At 38.6% G+C, this 6,766-nt stretch overlaps 1 protein-coding gene across 2 annotated transcripts in view; it reads right to left on the reverse strand.

Moving 5' to 3' along the window:
* The window catches only part of Glis3 (GLIS family zinc finger 3), a 429,601-nt gene extending 423,137 nt beyond the window's left edge, over positions 1–6,464 (reverse strand). For both annotated transcript variants that reach the window (XM_077797022.1, XM_077797023.1), the window contains exons 1-2: positions 6,368–6,464; positions 5,456–5,560 (exon numbers count right to left, since the gene is read on the reverse strand). The gene's annotated coding sequence lies outside the window, so the exon portion shown is untranslated. The remainder of the gene's footprint in view (positions 1–5,455; positions 5,561–6,367) is intronic.
* Positions 6,465–6,766: the final 302 nt, after the last annotated feature.

The following is a 6,766-nucleotide window of genomic DNA, read 5'->3' on the forward strand; positions in this document are numbered from 1 at the left end:
GACTTTCATTTATTTGTGGATTCTAACCCTTAGCTGATAAGAGATAGATGTAGTTTCAGGTTTTTTTTTATTTTTATATTTTATAAAATGTCCTCAAAACTGAACATCTTTCCTGAATATATGAAGTGAAACAACTGGCAATACTATTTTAAATTTTAAAATAATATCCATGATATTAAAATTATAAGCAGTACGGACTGGAGGTGTAGCTCAATGGTACAGTGCTTGTCTAGCATGCATGAGGCCCTGGGTTCAACCTCCACCACCACAAAAAAAAAAAGAAAGGTAGCAAATTTGGATATGACAGAACAGGAAAGAAGAAAGGAAGGGGAAGAAAAAGAAGAGAAATGACTGAGTCAAATTCTGAAATTTATTCCAATCAGTCCGTCCCAACTTAAAACTCAGAAGGAGCATTGAGAATCTTCAACACAATGATAGTGATTACAGACTGTTGGAAGAAATTCAGAACCATCAGAAAAATACTGCTGGAGGGCAATTTTAAAAGTTCAATAACTTCTCTTAGAATCCACTTTCCACACTTCAGTACACCTATATAACTCTCATATCCTCCTAGTTTACTAAATGTCATTCATTTTAATAGTAATTACTTAGAAGTGTTTCACTTACTTTGCCTCAGTCATTAACTCATCAATGAGTACAGAAAGGTCTAGAAAGCTGTGGCCCTACCAAAAATGGCAAAGGAGAGGGGTATGATTAGGGATTTCCCTTGGTCAACCAAAAGAAATCATTCAAAATGAGAATGAACTTTTTGGTTCAAAAAGATTTTTAGGCTAAAAAAATAAATTCAGAAAGGTAACAACACCTTGGCCCTGTCTAGGTATGACTACATTCTAACCTCCTAGACCAATCTTTTAACAAAGTGCTCTCTCTGCAGCAGTGTTTTTCAAACTGGATTGCAATCCATTGGTGGTCCACGAATCAATTATTCAACAGGGAAAGCATTTTTTAATGAAATGGAACCAACTAGAATAAAACATAAGTTAACATAATATATCCAATGTATATTAATGGTCAAGTATTGTTTTATTTCAGTTGTTTATGAGTATACATGTCTTCATATCTGTATGCAGACAGTGTGCTCTGGGTTACGATAAAATTTGCATTTTATGGTGGGCCACAGTCAAAACAGAATAATAGCCACTGTTATAAAAGCATTTGAACTCGTTGCCTACACAAATAGCTAGAAAGAACAGTTTCAGGCATAGAATGAGTTGAACAATTGTCAAAAAATAAATATCAAAATAGGGATGTATTGAGGGAAAGATCTAAAAGTTTTACCTTTTAGCTTTATAAGATATAAAAATTAAATAATACAAAGCCACATTTCTACCATTGCTGTCATTGTGCCTCTTGATAAATATCAACTGTGAACTGTGTTCAATAAGTAATAATTGATTGACAGGCTAATAAAATCAACATCAAAATGAATAGCAGTTTTAGATCTTTCTCACTGCAGAGAGTAGATGACCCCTCTCCCCTGTATAAAACCCTGTTCTTAAAATGCAAAAGAGAAAAAAAGTTTAAATTAACACATAACTGTATTTGAGGACTGAGTTTTTCAAAATGTGTTCTTAATATGAGTTAACCATCAGATCCTGAGATGAAATATTTGAAATGGAAAAATGAACACATTCCCTATGATGTCACCACTGAATTAATTACCTGAATTGCAGAGAGTGAGTACCACATGGCCATGGTTTCCAACACAAAGGCTTCTTCAAAAATATAAAAGCAAAATAACTAGCTGGAGAATTTTTCTTTAAAAAGAAAATCCTCACACAAAGATGTACACAGGTAGTAAAATATGGCAAAATAAAAAGAGCATTCTTTGTCATTTGTTCTGTGTAACCTACTATTGAGTCCACATAAATAGCTATTTTCACAGCTAAAAATCACAATCCTTTCAAAAGGGTAAAAACATCTACCTATGGAAGATTGTAAAAATAAAACTAATCATTCCCTAAACTAAATATTCAAGCATATTAAAGCATTCCTATCACACATGTAACTGAGTGATATCTTTCCTTCAGTGTATTTATTGCTTAAAGACAACCAATGTAACTATTTTTAGCTGTTGGTAGACAGAAGTTTTATACAAGTTAAATTATGTGCACTGACATCAGTGTAGAAGTATGAATGTCCACAACAATGACTAGGCTTTTAACCAACATGACAACATATTTATTAAAAAAAGTTTTTTTAAACCTCTGTGAATGACTCAGCCAAGTTACAGACAGAAGTGGAATCTATTGGTCATGCTGTAAAGGTTGGGAAAACATTAATACGTTTCTTCACACAGAAGAATAACAAAATTCATACACAGCCCTGGCATCTGGTTGGCTCTCTGTGTACAATATTCAGTAGGCCTAGAAATGAAACTTCACAGATCTGGCTCAGAACTGCATAAACAACTGATATTCAGAAAGTCTGATCTCTCTATTAAGGAGCCTAGGACAAGGTCAGATCTTGCACCATGATCCTATCTGCCCATCTGTAGTTCAGCAGGGCTTGTTGCCCCCAAAAGGAATTTGCAGCCTTTATGTTCTTAGCTTAGAAAAGATCATGTCAGACAAGAACAGCCCCAATAGCTTTCTTCATCTCAAGTCCACCCTGATTTATGAAGAGCCTTCATGATTTCAAGCTTTAGAGACAAATCTCTGATTTTGTTCCCAAAGTGGAATATGTGGATCCTTATTTAGAGTCTACCCCAATAGTCTTTCCCCTCCTTTCTCCTTTTTGTTCTCTTTTTCCCAAACACCAGATCCTGTTCACCCTCCAAATACACTCTGAAACCCTCGCTGATACTTTCTTAGTCTCCACATCTCTGATCTTAGGTAAAATAGGGATAATTACACTTCTATGAATAGGTTGTAATATTAGAGAATAGTAAATGAGAAAATGCATGTCACTTGCTTAGCAGAATGCATGAGACATAAAATGACCCAATAAATGTTAAGTATTTTACTTTATAAACCTCTCTTTTAACATTCATACCTCTCTACATTGCATTATAGTTATTTGCCTATGTTACATCTCTCTGTCTAAATTCTAATTTCATTAATATTTGAAGTTATTCTAATTTATCTTTGAACTCTTCCAAGCTCTTACATTTACATAGATTGTTTTATACTATATCTATATATTTATGTTTTCAGACTACTTTTAACATGTCTTTTAATACTACATTTACATGTTTATCGTATCCATATTATTAATATTGTACTGCTCATCTACACAGAAATATGATATGAATTGAACAATTATAACCTATATTTATTATTTATTGCCTAAATAAATGCAATATAAATGAGATGTGACCATACAATCATGAACCTCATGCTTTGTGGCTTATAGACCCAGTTTAATTACAGCTGCATGTTTCTCAGTCTATTCCTCACCTATTCCTTTCTCTAATAGGAAAAGAAGCATAGAAATCCTATGACATGGGGCTGGTGTTGTGGCTCAGTGGTAGAGTACTTGCCTAACATACATGAGACCCTGGGTTCAATCCCCAGAAAGAAAGAGAAATCTTACAATATACCTTTTTGGATAGGCACATCATTCTTGCCTTTATCTTGGCATATTGGTGAATAATGAAAAATCTTAGCTAAAAGATACAAAACAAATAGTTCACTACTGAGCTCAGGCTTCTTTTACTGTGGGGTTGATGGCCCTCACCTAGAAAATGCCTGAATATATAAAGTGAAATAACTGGCAATACCATTTTAAATTTTAAAATAATATCTATGATATTCAAATTATAAGCAGTACGGACTACTTCTGGATTGCTGAGGTAGAAGGAACTCCTCAGTGTTTTCCTGCTCATATATACAGGCCTGGGGTCTCACCAGACAAGTCACTAGTATTTGTTCAGATTCTGTAACCAGGCTGTCAGTATTTAAAATACAGCTTGTTTCATTAGTGTTTTCCTTAATTCTATTATATTAAGTAGTGCCTGACCAACTTATTTCTGCAAGTCCAACTGTTCCATCATCTCTCAAGGGGAGTTCCAATTATTTGACCTACTAAAAGTTTCTGTCAAGTGAAAGAAGTCAGACCCAAGAGTTCATAATGGATTATTCCATTTACATAGATTAAAAAACAAACAAACAGGACACAGACGTGTTAGAAGTGAGAGCAGTGGTTATCTTAGAGGAAGACAGCAACTGGAATGGCATATGAGAATATTTCTGGTGTGTTGGTAATGCTGTTTCTTGATCCACATACTAGTTACACAGGTGTACTCAGTTTGTGAAAAATTGTTAAGCTTAAGGTAGGTGAATTCTCCTGAACAGATATTTTCTTTCAATTAAAAAAAAACCTGACTTTTGTGTCAATTCTGTCTAAAGAAAGTGGGACACTAAGAACACCTGGAACTTGGGCATCTTTTAATTCAACTACCTGTTAATGTCATTTTAAAGATTTTGCTATGACTCATCCTAAATGAATAACAGTGCTTGTTTTACTAAGCAAACTTCCTACATGCCCTTTCTTCTTCTCCAATACATATTGAGTCTATAAACTAACCAAACATAAAGAGTTAAAGAGTAAAGCCTTGTAGTTCCACCTTATTTACAATATAACATCCTCTACAGAAAATAATTACAGAAACACAGGAAATGACTTCTCCAGGGATGAGAATGTGCATAGGATGCTGTTTCCTGAATTATCTCCTTCAAAAGTACTCCCTCTGTCATCTGGGAGAATTGCAAATTAACATTCCAACTCCAAAGATCAATAACTACAATAAGAGAGGCACAGCTAGAAAGAATGACCTCAGGCTTAATTTACTAGCAGGAAAAAAAACACAAAGGAAAAAAAGAACACTGAGCTCTCTTCTGAAACCATGGAAAGACTACTCTCAGCCATAGAACGAAAGCAGGGCTGATACAAAACATGAATTTGATTTTATTTAACCTCTCCCACCCCAAATATTTTGGCCCAGTAGGAATTTCATCCACTAGGTAGACCTGGAATCCATCCAAAGAGAAAAAGAAGTTGTTTCCTACTTGGATAGTGATCACTTCGTCCCAAGCAAACCAACAACCCTAGATAGTCAATCTCTGTTAACCTGACTACTATTAAGAAATTTGGGTGGAATCAGAAAAAAATATGCTCTCCTAAAACAGCCTATAGTAAACCAAGGAGAAATGGAGTTATCACAGCAGCAGCTGGAAGTAAATATTCATACTCAAGAAGGGCTGAATCCTTGCAGCAAGAAAGGAAATAAATTAACAAATTACTGGTAAGGAAGAATGTTTTAGAAATAATGGAAAAGAAATGTCCCTGCCCTTCCTTTCACAGGTAAAGTTGGGGCTGGTCTGGCTGAACAGACAACTAGTGAAAATATATTAAAACCATAGTACATTAAAGGATAATCTTAAAACTTCAGCATGTTCTCAACTGCAAAAAAATAATATATAATACCACATACTCTGTCTCTAGATGGCTTCAGAGTTTCCAGGAACCGCCTTCATTGTTTTTCTGCAAACTTTTGCATGTCACACCTGCTTTACACAGGTGCCTCACTGGAAGCAAACTTGGAGGAGAAAAGGAGGAAAAGGAAGATTTAAATCAACACAAATAAATTTTGTACCAAAAATAAAAGAAATTGTTCCCCAGTTTAGTTTTTAAGGGGAGATTCAGCAGGGAAGGAGACACACAGAGGGACGTCTGGCTACTTCCCAAGGCAGAAATCATGACTCATCAAAGCTTTCAGAGGGGACAGAAGAGACTTTGCATTTGTCTTGAGTTCACCTTCAGGCCAAGAAATGTTCTCTGAACTGGGAACTGGGAACCTTACATGTTTGTCCTGGGACGAATGGCAACGAGGTCTTTGGCAAAACCTCTAAAGTTCTGAGTCTAGCTTTCCTCTTCAGTAGGTGATCACTAAGTTCCCCCTCTAGCTTTAACAGTCTAGGACTTGAGATTCCAGGTCCTGTAACCTCAGGGGAATTGGTCCACTGGGGGGAGCTGCAGAACTTCCCTCTGCTCACCAACTCTAGGGCCCTGGGGCCCCAACTCTTAGTAGTTGCTGATGTTCCGTTAAAAGATGGCCCTAGGGAATTGGGGAGAGGGTGTAGAGCCCTTCTCTCGGTAAAAGGGGGCCATAATTGCAGAAGTTCAATCCTTAAGGACTCTGCTCATTGCGACTCCGGAAGTAACCCCCTTACCCTGTGCCCGGATTTAAGTGTTCCAGAAATGGGGGCAAGCTGATGCCAAGGAAGCCTGGCAGGGAGGGCGAGGCACACCGAGCAGGGAAGACAGGTTTAGGTGCTGGGGGCCAGAGGGATAGTGGAGAGCTGCGTGGAGCCAGACAGAAGGGCAGCCCTCCTTGGTTCCTTACCCCTGTAGCTTGGCGGGTCAGGGTCCTAGGCCCAAGCCCCTGGGTTCCCTGGCGCGGAGTGAGGGGCGGGTCGGGAGGCGGAGGCGCGAGGCCTCTGGGGCGCGCTTTGCCGCGACCCTGTCACTCCCCCGCCGCCTCCGCCCCTACCCTCGGCTGCGTCGGCGAGCGAGCGAACGCAGCAAAACAAAACAAACTCGTGCCGGCTTCCTGTTGTGCAACCCAGTCCCGAGTAAGTCGGGGACTGAAAGGGCTCCGCCGCGGGCTGCCAGCTAGGAAACCCGAGCGGTGGGTACCTTCGCACTGCCCGGCCCGGCCAGAGCAGGGAACTGCAGGAGCCACTGCCGGGCTCGCCGCACTCAGGAGCACACATCCCGCAAGCCAGCGTCGAGCGCCACCCTC

Source organism: Urocitellus parryii, chromosome 4 (assembly GCF_045843805.1).
Source record: "Urocitellus parryii isolate mUroPar1 chromosome 4, mUroPar1.hap1, whole genome shotgun sequence".
Classification (NCBI taxonomy): Eukaryota; Metazoa; Chordata; class Mammalia; order Rodentia; family Sciuridae; genus Urocitellus; species Urocitellus parryii.